The 12,597-nt window shown below is 39.1% G+C and overlaps 1 pseudogene; it reads left to right on the top strand.

The window, feature by feature from the left end:
- Window positions 1–305: 305 nt before the first annotated feature.
- Window positions 306–424, top strand: LOC134946318 (5S ribosomal RNA; annotated as a pseudogene).
- Window positions 425–12,597: the final 12,173 nt, after the last annotated feature.

The following is a 12,597-nucleotide window of genomic DNA, read 5'->3' as shown; positions in this document are numbered from 1 at the left end:
GAAAATGCCAGTTTGAGATATAAGACAATAGTGTCTCTGTTATTAGTTAAATCTCTCTATTAGGGGTGTGGACACACCATTTGAAAAACTGAGACTGTCACAATTGCTAGCCTAAGAAATCACAATGGGAGTGTAACCATATAATTTTAAAGTAGCTGAAACTGTAACAAACTAACCCTTCTGCTGTTCTCCCGTCATGCCGACATGATTGGTATAGGACGGGGAATGAGAGAGGGCAGAGTACAGTTATACAGCCATACATCCCTTATAACAGAGACACCTTGAACTTATGGTTACATGCAACCTACTACCACCACACCATACTGTATATGCCCAATCTCGTCTGATCTTGGAAGCAATACAGTGTTGGGCCTGGTTAGTACTCGATTGGGAGACCACCAGGGAATACCAGATGTTGTAGGTTACTTTTTGTACCACACTAGCAAAAGGTTGATCCTGCATGAACTTGGATATATGCTTAGCATATAATTGCAATTAATGGACAACAACTTCATCAATAAATTCACAGATACAGATTTTTCTGGGGCTCACGACTAATTTAGTTATTTATTTATTTTTATCTCGTCTGTGTGTTTATATTAAAAATCTTTTCATTAAAAGCTACGTTTTAATTCACACATTATTACATTACGGTTCAGACCAAATTGTTTATTATTAAATGTGTTTCTGAGATTGAGTGCTCCCAACAAAGGTTACTTCTTTTTTCTTTACCCCCATAAACAAACATATTTCCAAACTCTCATCTCTGCTCAAGCCTCTAACCTCAAATTACTTTTTAATACATTTAATTCACTTCTGAACCCTCCCTCACTCAACCCACCAGCCACTATCAAGGCGCAAGATCTTGCTTCTTACTTCAAGGACAAGATTGAAGAGATCCGAGATGAAATTGTATGCTCTTCCTCAGTCAGTGACCTGCTCAATTCTCTACCTGAACCATCTGGCACTCTCTCCTCATTTGATCCCACAAGTGTAGATGAAGTGTCAACACTCTTCTCAGCCTGCTACTCTACTACCTCTCCTCTTGAGTCTGTACCCTCACAAGTAAGTAAATTTCTGTCTCCTGTGCTCATCCCAACCTTAACTAACATCTGTAATCTCTCTCTCTCTCTCTACTGGTATCTTTCCTTCACTGTTCAAGCATGACTGATTACTCCCCTTCTGAAAAAACTAAATTCTGACCCTAACACTCTCTCAAACTACCGTCCCATCTCTCAGCTGCCATGTCTCTACAAGCTACTTGAGAGACTTGCCTACACTCGCCTCACACACTTTCTTAAAACACACAATTTATTTGACCCACTTCAGTCAGTCTTTCATTCCCAGGACTCCACAGAGACAGCACCGACTAAAGTAGGGAATGATCTAGTCACTGCAAAGTCCAACAGCCATTACTCACTTCTTATTCTTCTAGATCTCTCTGCTGCTTTTGACACTGTTGACCATTTTCTTCTCATACTAACACTACAATCCCTAGGTCTTAAAGAAACAGTCCTCTCTTGATTCCTATCCTACCTATCTAATCGCTCCTTTGGTGTTTGCTTCTCTGAATTCACCTCCTCTTCGCTACCTCTTTCAGTTGGAGTACCACAAGGCTCGGTCTTAGGTCCTCTGCTTTTCTCAATCTATACCTCATCTCTTGGTAAACTAATCAGCTCTTTTGGATTTCAGTATCATCTGTACGCAGATGATACTCAAATCTACCTATCCTCCCCAGATTTGTCACCATCTGTATTGGTCAGGGTCACTGAATGCCTTTCTGCTGTTTCATCTTGGATGTCATCTCGCCACCTCAAACTTAAGATTTCCAAAACAGAGCTACTTATATTTCCACCGCCCAATAGTAGTTACCAACCTGATATTGCTATCACTGTTGAGAAGTCAACAATCATTCCTACGCCACAAGCTCGCTGCCTAGGTGTCATACTTGACTCAGAACTGTCTTTTGCTCCCCACATTCAATCTGTCTCAAGATAATGTTGCATGTATCTAAAAAACATATCCAAAATACGATCATACCTTACACAAGACACTGCAAAAACTCTAATCCATGCTCTCCCACATTGATTATTGCAATAGTCTTCTTACTGGTCTTACCAAAAAGAGACTCTCACCACTACAATCCATTCTGAATGCAGCTGCGAGGCTAATCTTCCTTGCTAGACATTCATCGTCTGCAGATCCACTCTGTCAGTCCCTCCATTGGTTACCTGTATTCTACCGTATTCAATATAAAATACTTTTACTCACACATAAGGCCATTAACCATACTACACCAATATACATCTCTTCGCTCATCTCAAAATATCTCCCAACCCGACCTCTCTGATCTTCACAAGATCCATGTCTCTCATCCATACTCATTACTTGCTCCCATGCACGATTGCGGGACTTCCTTCGGCTGCACCCACTCTGTGGAATGCCCTACCACGCACAATAAGACTCTCCCCTAGTCTCCAAACCTTCAAACGTTCCATGAAAACTCACCTCTTCAGGCTAGCTTATCACATTCCAGAACTGCTCACTCAACCTTCATAAGCTTTCCTATCCGATTATATCCCCACTGTACAGTCCGCACATATCCTCCACATATTTTCTCTTTCTTCACTTTCCCTTCTTCCTGACCATGGTTCATCATTGCTGTGATGTGATATCATGCAACCCACCTAGAACCTTTGCAATCCGGGGGACAAATATGCAATAGATAATGCCTTTCCTTGTGTATCAATGCTTATTTCCCTATAGATTGTAAGCTTGCGAGCAGGGCCTTCCTACCTCTGACTGTTTGTTTATTACCCAGTTTTGTTGTATCATTGTGTCCAATTGTAAAGCACAACGGAATTTGCTGCGCTACAGAACAAACTGTTAATAAATAATAAATAAATAATCATAGGTAGAACCATTATTCAACACCATCAAAACCTTTTGGTTTATTCATTATTATTTATTAATTGATGATGATTAGTGTTTGTGATTCAGTAGGCTGTGCATGACATGGCTCCTGTCACAAACTGACTTTCATTTACTGTAAGTCATTATGAACATGTGAAGTAACCACATATGCACTGAAGAGAGAAACAGTTTCTACAGGATTTGTGAAAACTGCTGAGCCGCTCGAGTACTGTACATTGTTCTGCCTTTGGAGAGGTGGGGGTCTCAATTTAAAGATTCAAAATCACACAGCTTACTTTTTGTGTGGCTCAATTATAATCAAACTGGAACCTTGGATTTAATTGTAAACCATGGTTTTCACTGATAACCTTCCATGCTCTTAATACAACTCTCGTCGAAACATAGGTAATTTAATCTTGCTGCAGGTGAGCGTTCAACCACGTTCACTGCTGTGTCTCAGCTCAATATGTTATATACTTTACTTAGCGTTTTGACAGGTGTGCCCATTGAACTCCGTATTTTGATTCTTATGAAGGCTATAGGAAATGGAGGTCATTCACGGCACACCGCTGCAACCGGGATCGACGTCCTGTGATTGGATTGTGCGAACGATCCATTCACACGGGCGTTCACAAGGAGATTGACAGGAAGAGGGCGTTTGTGGGTGGCAACTGACCATTTTCAGGGAGTGTCTGGAAAAACACAGGCGTGTCCAAGAGTAAGTCCTGGGCTGCACAGAGACTGCATAAAATCAGTTTGTGCAGCTCTGCTACACATCCGAAAGCACACTTGCACAGCGAAAATACACTCCCCCTGTAGGCAGCGAGTATCTGAACGCAAGACAGCAAAAGTCACTGCCTAGCAATCAGATCTGAATGACCCCCAATGTCTTAACTGATACTACTTGAAGTGAAACAAATGCTTCTTACTTGTTTACATTTTATGTTGTCCAGACATCAATGTCTGGAATAAGTTTGCATGTATACATTTGGGAGGAACGCTGAAGTTCTGAAGACAGTGATCTAATTCTACATAATATAAGTAATGGAATGATAATAGTTTGGAAGTTACAATAAGGTAGGTTTGTAGTCCACATTTACTTTTCATCATCTTGGAGTAAGTTAGTGTGGTAAACTGGAGAGGGACACTTGACATCTGCAGTAACCTATGCAAGAATAAATAGATTTAATTCCAAGGATGTCCAGTCTTTTAGATACAACACTGTATCCTGCACCCACTGATAACAAACATAGACATGCGCACCGGGGGTTCTAAGTGTGCCCAGGCACACCCTAATCTCGGCATCCAGCATTGCAGGGAGGATGTGGAAGAATGGTAGATTGTCTGAATTTCTACACTGCTTGTCCAGGCCATTGGACATCAAGTTAAGGGAGGGGATGACTAAGGGAGAAATCTACCCTTATGTGAACTGTGGTGCTGCACTCTTCCACTCTGCTCCTCCCTCTATTGCAGGGGTAGACTGGTCCAAGATGTATTTGCCACCTGGGCTTGTGGCATATTTGTCCACCTAATATATTGTCAGCCTGCAGCTACACAGTGCAGCAGAGCCAATGCCACAGCCTAAGGGGGTAATACTCCACATAACAGCTTGGCCAGCACCGCTGCTCTCTGGAGTGCTGTGGTTGTCAATGCTGTAATTGAAGAGGAACCAGAAAGAGGAGCCAACCAAGATGTAGGAATATTCTAAGATACACGCTGAAGACACTGGTCCACAAGCCATGAGAGCAACGGCTCTAAGGTAATTTTTTGTCCTGAGAAATGCTGACTTGTGTAACTGCTGGAAGCATCGTTGATGCCTATTTGTATTGACACAACTTCTAATGCAATATCTAAGGAGTGGTGGGGTATGTGTTTAGGTCAAGATCTCTGTGGAACCCACCAAGATTATTGAATATATAAACAGAACATTATTGTGACATGAAATATATACTGTATAGATCAGAAGTTGAAGCCTTTATATAATACAGTATGTACTATGATAAAGGTAACCCCAGGAAAGGGCACCCTTTGCTTAACCAAGTTCAAGCATGCATTCAGTCAGTCAGCATCAGGTTCATACACGGCTGCAGCCAGTGACCAGTCAACAAAATAACCTTTGTAATAACTAGCCACACGTGTGTAAAGTGGAAAGTAATAGAGCAGAGAGAGAGAGAGAGAGAGCTTTATTTCCTACCAGCAGTACATTATAAAGTGATACAAATTAACATATCGTGTCGTCGATTCCTGACACGAAGCTTAATCCTATTGGCTAATAAAACTTCTATCTTATACGTAATATGTTTGCCAACATCTATATTTCTTATATGTGCTCTTAAGTGGAATAACTGGGTTTTTTTTGCTACCCTCGAAACCTACATATGTCTGGTTATATTTTTACACCTGCTATACCGCAAACTGACAAATACCCTTTGAAGCTCACATGTCTAGCTGTTGACATTATATTTCTGCTAGGAAATTACCGTAAAATATATCTTAGATAAAGGTCATAACTACACAATATGGGTTCAAACAAAGTGCAGTGTCTGTACTTTTTCCTGTGTCAGCTCTAAGCTGAAAACAATTTGAAACAGCTTGTCAGATGTCAATTATAAATGGAGTCTTATGAACAAATATGGCTTCCATCTTTATCAACTTCCCCTCTTTGTTTCTAATTTTTACCTTTAATTTACCCTTCCTTTACCTGGTCATTGATTCTATAGGGACACCTACTTTCACGACTGGTGTACCATAAGGGCACTCCAGGCATGGGCTAATCCATTCAACATCCCTATGCTCGGGCAGAACCAATGTTCCCTATTCTCTTATCCCTAACCACAAGAGAAAGTTCATAAAGCAGAGGAGTCTTTTGAGGATGGTATCATTATAATGTTCATGGTCCTTGCTCAATAGTCCTCGAAAGTCTTTTTGACTCAATATTGTGACAGCAAAGTTCATTAGATTACGTCATCATAACAGTAGGGACAGTTGGAAGCTTCTGTGTATCTGGTATGGCAGGTTTCACAGTAGAAGAATGTGGAATTGTATATTATAGCTCCTCCAATAAGTTTCATATAAATTGGTTGCAGTTTAGCAGTTTCAGCAATGCCTTAGGTAGAAAAACATTTTAGTGTCAGTATCCACATAATAAGCCTTAAAATATGCAATTAATAGCAAAACAAGTCCCTTAGCAACAATAGATAATATTCCTGAAAAGCAATTGGTTGTATAGTGTTTATAAAACCAAGAAAAGAAAGAATCTGGAAATACACTGGTATAATTATGATTAGTAGCGAACTGATTTTTCAACTGTATTACTTTATTTATTTTTTCATCAATAATATCTTCTGGGCTAGTATAATTTATTAAATAAGTACAACATTTTACTCCATACATGGTCTGCAAAGTGACATACCAGCCTGCAGACACAGTAAACAATTGGATACAACTGTTTATATTGGTCCTGTTTTACATTTAATGACCAGCATCTTTTATGTCTATTTGTCTTTACCTGGGTAATTGTTGACATCCTATGTGTATTCCCTTTTGTTCTGTTATTTTTGGCATAGTTACTGATTATTGCACTATCACTTGACTCCTTATATAAGTAAGGTTCAATCATTACTGTTTATATAAGAATAACCATGCTAACAAGAAGAACTAAGTTACACATTATACATCCCCCAGACCCTTATATGGCCTGGGGCCTATTAAATTGTATCTATATATTTTGATTATGTATCGTGATTGGATAATACTTCCTTTGTCACTTTCTTGCAATGAGATGCGTTTATTTACGAGTTTCTTTCACTCAACGTGACTGAAGTGGCGGTAGTCAACAGAACTTCAAACGGTCCTTTGAATTTGGGTTCAAGAGACTTTCTCTTTCTTAGTGACCACCCAATCACCTTGCTTTAGTTCATGTGAGTCTTGGGAACAGTTGGAATCTGGGAATAGAATCAAAAACTTTGCCATGCAATATGGTTAGTTGCTGTTGTATATGCATTACATAATACGTTAAGTCACCATGTTCATGTTGCAGTTGCTGTGGAAAATAGCATACTGTCCTAGCAACAATACCAAAATAAGATTTTATATGGTATTAACCCATGCTTTTCACTTGAAGTATTTGTGAGAACAAAGCAATGGGTAAACCTTCTGCCATGTTTTGCCTGTTTCTGTAACTTATTTTTATAGCTTTAGTTTTAAGGTAATAGATACTTTTTTTTACATGTCTACTACTCTGCCTATAGGGAGTGTAAAAGGCCCGAGTAACACCCAGATATGACAAAATTTGGCCTAATACTTCTCCTGTGAAATGGGTACCTCTGTTGCTTTCAATAACTTAAGGTACTCCATATCTACATATTACTTCTTGCATTAACTTCTTTGCAACTGTTTTGGCGTTTGCTGCTCTACAAGGCCAAGCTTCAACCCAATTTGAGAATAGGTCTTTGCACACAAGTACATTTTCATACCCAGAACATTTGGGTAACTGGATAAAGTCTATTTGTAATCTCTGAAAGGGGTAGCAAGTTTGTGGGGTACTTTTTGCTGGTACCTTCACAACCTTTCCTGGGTTATGTAAAGCACAAGCTACACACCCTGCAACATAAGCCTGTGCTGCCTGTGTGAAACCTGGTGCCATCCAATGCTGGTTCAGAATCCTCACCATTGCATCTCTTGATTGGTGAGTTTTTTTATGCAATATTTGTGCTAAGACTGGGTAAAGTGAGCGTGGTAAACAGAGACGGTTTCCCACCATCCAACTGTCACCGTGTATTCGGCCACCTAATTTTTCACAATCTTTTTTTTTTTCTTGCCTAAGGCTCTTGCTTGTAATTTGCACAATAACTGTAAGTCTAATGACTCTGGTGTGACAGTTAGCATCACCTGAGTGTCTGGCAGAGGCTGGACTGCTGCAGTCTTTGCTGCCTGATCAGCTAACGCATTCCCTCTGACCTCTGCAGTATTTTCGTTAGTGTGTGCCTTGACCTTTATGACTGCTAATTTCTTTGGCAATTGAAAGGCAGCAAATAATGCCCTAATACAGTCTGCATGTTTTATTGGTTTTCCTGAAGAGCCTATAAAATCTCTGCTCTTCCAGATAACCGCATAGTCATGAGCAATACCAAAGCAGTACCTTGAGTCTGTATAAACGTTAACTGTTTGACCTTCAGCATAAATACAGGCTGCTATCAGTGCCCTAAGTTCTGCCTCCTGGGCTGAACTACCTGATGGCAGGGGTTCCTGTATTAAGATGTCTGTTTCTGTGGTAACTGCAAAACCTGTATGCGGTTCCCCATCCACATAGTACCTGGAGCCATCCATAAATAAATGTAAATCTGCATTTAGTAGAGGATGTTCCTGTATTTCTGGTGTACTTGCGGTTTCAAGATTCATTAACTCTATACAATCATGTTCTTGATCGTGTATAGAAATTTAAAAATTTGATTGGTTTTCTGTGCCTGTCATTTCATCATCACTCGCACCATTCCCCTCTTTTGAAACCAGCGGCAATAATGTAGCTGGGTTCAAAGAAGTACAACGTTTGATAGTGACATTGGATGGTGTAAGCAATGCTACTTCATATTTGGTTAGTGTAGCAGCAGATAAATGTTTAGTCTGCTCTTGGTTCAGAATTTTAGTCACTGAGTGAGGCACCTGTACAGTTAAGGGATGACCCAGAACAATATCAGCAGCCTTGTCTAACAGTAACGCTGCTGCTGCTACTGACTTGACACAGGTTGGTGCTGCCCGTATGACTGGGTCTAACTGTACTGAGTAATACGCTAGGGGTCGCTGTTTGTTACAATGTACTTGCGTTAATATTCCTTGCGCATGGCCTGAAATTTCACAACAAAACAAATTGAAAGGCCTTGCATAATCAGGAAGTCCTAATGCTGGTGCTGATATTATGTCTGTTTTTAACTGACAAAAAGCATTTAGCTGTTCTTGTGTCATGAGTAATGCACCTTGTGCATTTTGTCCCTTTAGGGCATCATATAACACTAGTAGTTTCTGTGATGCGCCTACAATCCACTCTCTGCAATAAGTGATCAGTACTAAAAGGATATGAGTTGTTTACATGTTTGAGGAGGTTTAACTTTTGAAATAATTTTCCTCCTTTTTGTAGTGATATGCTTACTATAAGCAGAAATGCAGTGTACTTTGTTTTGTGCATATTATAACTTATTTCTATGTACCCTACATTTTTTTTTATATATGAATAGCAATAAGACTTGACATTTGGGTTCTATTTAAAAATACCTTACACTTGTTCTATTGATGGCATCATATAAAACTTTTCTTCTGTGATGCCCTTTGAATGTATTTTGTACAATAGGTGATTAATTCTAGAAATGACTTAAGCTGTTGTAAGGTGCGTCATAGAGATATTTCTAAAATAAACCTCCCTCCTTTACTGTTATATGCCAAGCATCAACAGTGATGCAATGTTAATGTATGTTCACCTAACATCTTTCAGAGGTATCATTTATGCATTGTTACAGTTTACAGTTACAATCTTGATTTTATACCATGTAAATGTAATTGTATCATGAGGGCAGACTTTTATCTTAGGGGTATGGACTATAACTACAGTTCTGCCCACTTCTTATACCTAGTTTACCTCATCACTTGGCCCCACACCTTGTAATAGTTACCCAAACACTTCCTGATTCTCTGACATTTCATTACACACTGTAACTGGAACAGTAACGGCTGTACATTAAAGAAAATATTTTCTTACATTTGTAACATGTTTTTAATTATCTACCTATGAACTGTTACTCTTTTAGACACAGATATTAATTTTACTGTGGAGACTTGTTTAATGCAAATACATGTCATATTATGACAGCCCTTTGCTATTGGCTGGGGCAATATTCATTTGGCCACAACACATTTTATTATACTTATTCAAAACTTTATATTAAGAGAATACTATTTTACACACACAAATAAAACACTGAGAGTGAGCCAGCACTCTCCCAACTTCAAACAGGGGTTAGCTGGAGTTTAATGATAAACCATTAGAACTTACATAATACATTATATTACACACTTCCATTGAAGTCTAAAAGTCATTTGTAGCCACTGATTCAATACATATTTACCAATGTAATTTACAGACTATATATTTTGCTATTTTGTGGCACAAAATGACAGAAAAGTGCAAACACACTGATTACAATTTATGAATAATTTCTTTACACAATTTGATAAGCATGCAGTTTCAGAGACAAAAGCAGCCTGAAACTGAGACTTTTGGACCCCAGTTTTACCTAATGACGGACCAGACCAGCCCACATGGGAAGGCAAAAAGGAGTAAAGAATAGATTACTTCACCAGCTGGATTTTGTTTGCATTTCCATGCCACCTGAGTCCAATTATCCATCACTAAGCAGGATCCAGAAAACTTATAACCCTTTTTGGATTCTATTTCTAGGTTTAAATTATTTTTAATTTTTTTATATGTCTAATGAACTTCATAAATTGTTGTTTAACATCAGGAAGTTCTGTAACTGTTGTTATGTTAACAGTTCTGAATTTGTTTATGGCTTGTACCATGTTGTGGTTCTGCGCCGCTCTGCCTGCGCTCCGTTACCATCCGCAGCTGCTACAGCAGGTGTGATTGAATTTTGTGTACATACCGGATACAATCCATAGGGGACTGATCCCTCGGGTACAATATATGCTGGAGGTGCAGATGCCAGACTAGAGACCACACATCCAGTTTGTTTAGGATGCACTCCTGGTCTTCTGACAATACATGCTGTGCACTTTTTAGTTTGCCAATGTATAAGTTTAGGGCATCCGCATCTCCAAGTATATTTTGTAGGTTTCTTATTTTTAAGTAATGGCAGCCATTCACTGATAGATTTCCTAAACCTAACGGATTTTCTAACATTTGGTCCTTCACAGGGCTTACATTTGTAAGACCAGGGTGTCTGACAAACTGGGCATATTGTGTCATCTGGTGGGTTACAATGTCCACAATTTGGACATGCCCAGTAAGGATACCCTTTGGTTTTCTTGGGACCTCTATGTATCATTGTTTCCTGTCCAGATATGTCTGCATCTTTAAAATCATCCATATTAATTAGAGCCATTTGTTCTTGAGCTTGTCCTAACTCTTCTAACTTTTTTTTATACTGAAGTAATTTACCTGTTTTAATCCACAAATCAAGACTCTGTTCCAGATTATTATCCTTCACAATTCTCCCATAGGTTACTCTAATTTGTTTCAACCTATCCGGGTCTAGAGTGCCATTAGTAGTCACTTTTGCCCATTGAAACAATCGTCTCATACCATTTCAAGCATTGCTCACCATGTACATTCTTCATAATGTCCATGGCACTCCGAGGTGCTTCATCCGAAGGATAAGTATTTGTATTTCCCATACTTATGGCCAGTAAGTATTCAATAAAATCCGGGAAATATCAGTAACCTGGATCTAACGGATCCTCAGAGATATAACTGTGAGGAAAATTGCCTGAAACAGAGGTGATTTGTAACCAATTTTTACCTATGTCACTATCCTTTGGAATGAAATGACATCCCATCAGTATGAACACATCATCTGGGTTTTCTCTATTTTTCCAAACCCCTTCTCCTGCAGAGTACACTACTGCTTTTAAAACAAATGGATGTCCCTCCCCTAACTTATGTATGATTGCTATGCAGACACAATCCTGACAGGACATTTAACTTGCATTTATTGCTCGCACCAGTCTGTGGTTACAGCTCACGGAAGAGAGAGAAAAAAAAAAGTTTTAAATGACTTCCGTTCCTGATTTTTTTTTTAACTCTGTACGCTATAATTTTTAAAGCGACAGGACGTGTTTTATGGTACTAACAAGGTATGCAAGTCAGATGCAATGGTATTCAACTGTGAGTACAACTTAGACTCGTATATTATGTACAATATATTGTTCTGAACCTTCCAATTCAGACAGTATATCTGACCAATCCTTTCCAATATTTCTTACTTTAAGAATAAAATGACAACCTATTGGTACAAAAATGTTAAACCCCTCTTCCCACGGTTCAGAGAATAAGGGTGATTCTCCTGGATTACAAATATAATGTAAATAAAATTTCTGATCGTGGTGTGCCTTTACTAAGAGTACTACACACTTACAAAGGGGACATGTCTGTTTCATAACTCTGACTTATTTCTAGAGTCTTTCTACAATATCCTACACATATAGACTGCAGTAACACAAACTTAACCTACGTTCTAATTCTCAATATAAGACAAAACGAGACAGTGGTCGCAGAAACATCCAGTTTAACAACCCGTCAGTTGGTTATATGCAGACACACTCTAAATACTCAGAATCCATTTACTTCCACATTCATTCATTGTTACGCCTTTATAACACATATAAGCACATAAGCAAGAGAATAGAAGGAAAATGAAAAAATCAACCTGCTTACTGAGTGAACTTTGTGCGCACGATCCCGATGTCTGTCTCCCAGCGGAACAGATTGAACAGTTAACGGAATGAGAGCCTACAGAGAAATATCTCTATGTACCATGCATGGGTTTTGAGTCTCAGTCCAGGAACCGTCCGCCCAGTCGTCCGCTGTTCAACAGGTGATGTGGGATCTCGGATTCGGAACCTCCATATTGATAAAGGTAACCCCAGGAAAGGGCACCCTTTGCTTAACCAAGTTCA

Source organism: Pseudophryne corroboree, chromosome 7, assembly GCF_028390025.1.
Source record: "Pseudophryne corroboree isolate aPseCor3 chromosome 7, aPseCor3.hap2, whole genome shotgun sequence".
Classification (NCBI taxonomy): Eukaryota; Metazoa; Chordata; class Amphibia; order Anura; family Myobatrachidae; genus Pseudophryne; species Pseudophryne corroboree.
Note: the sequence above shows the minus strand (reverse complement) of the source record. Positions and strands in the feature narration are given on the sequence as shown.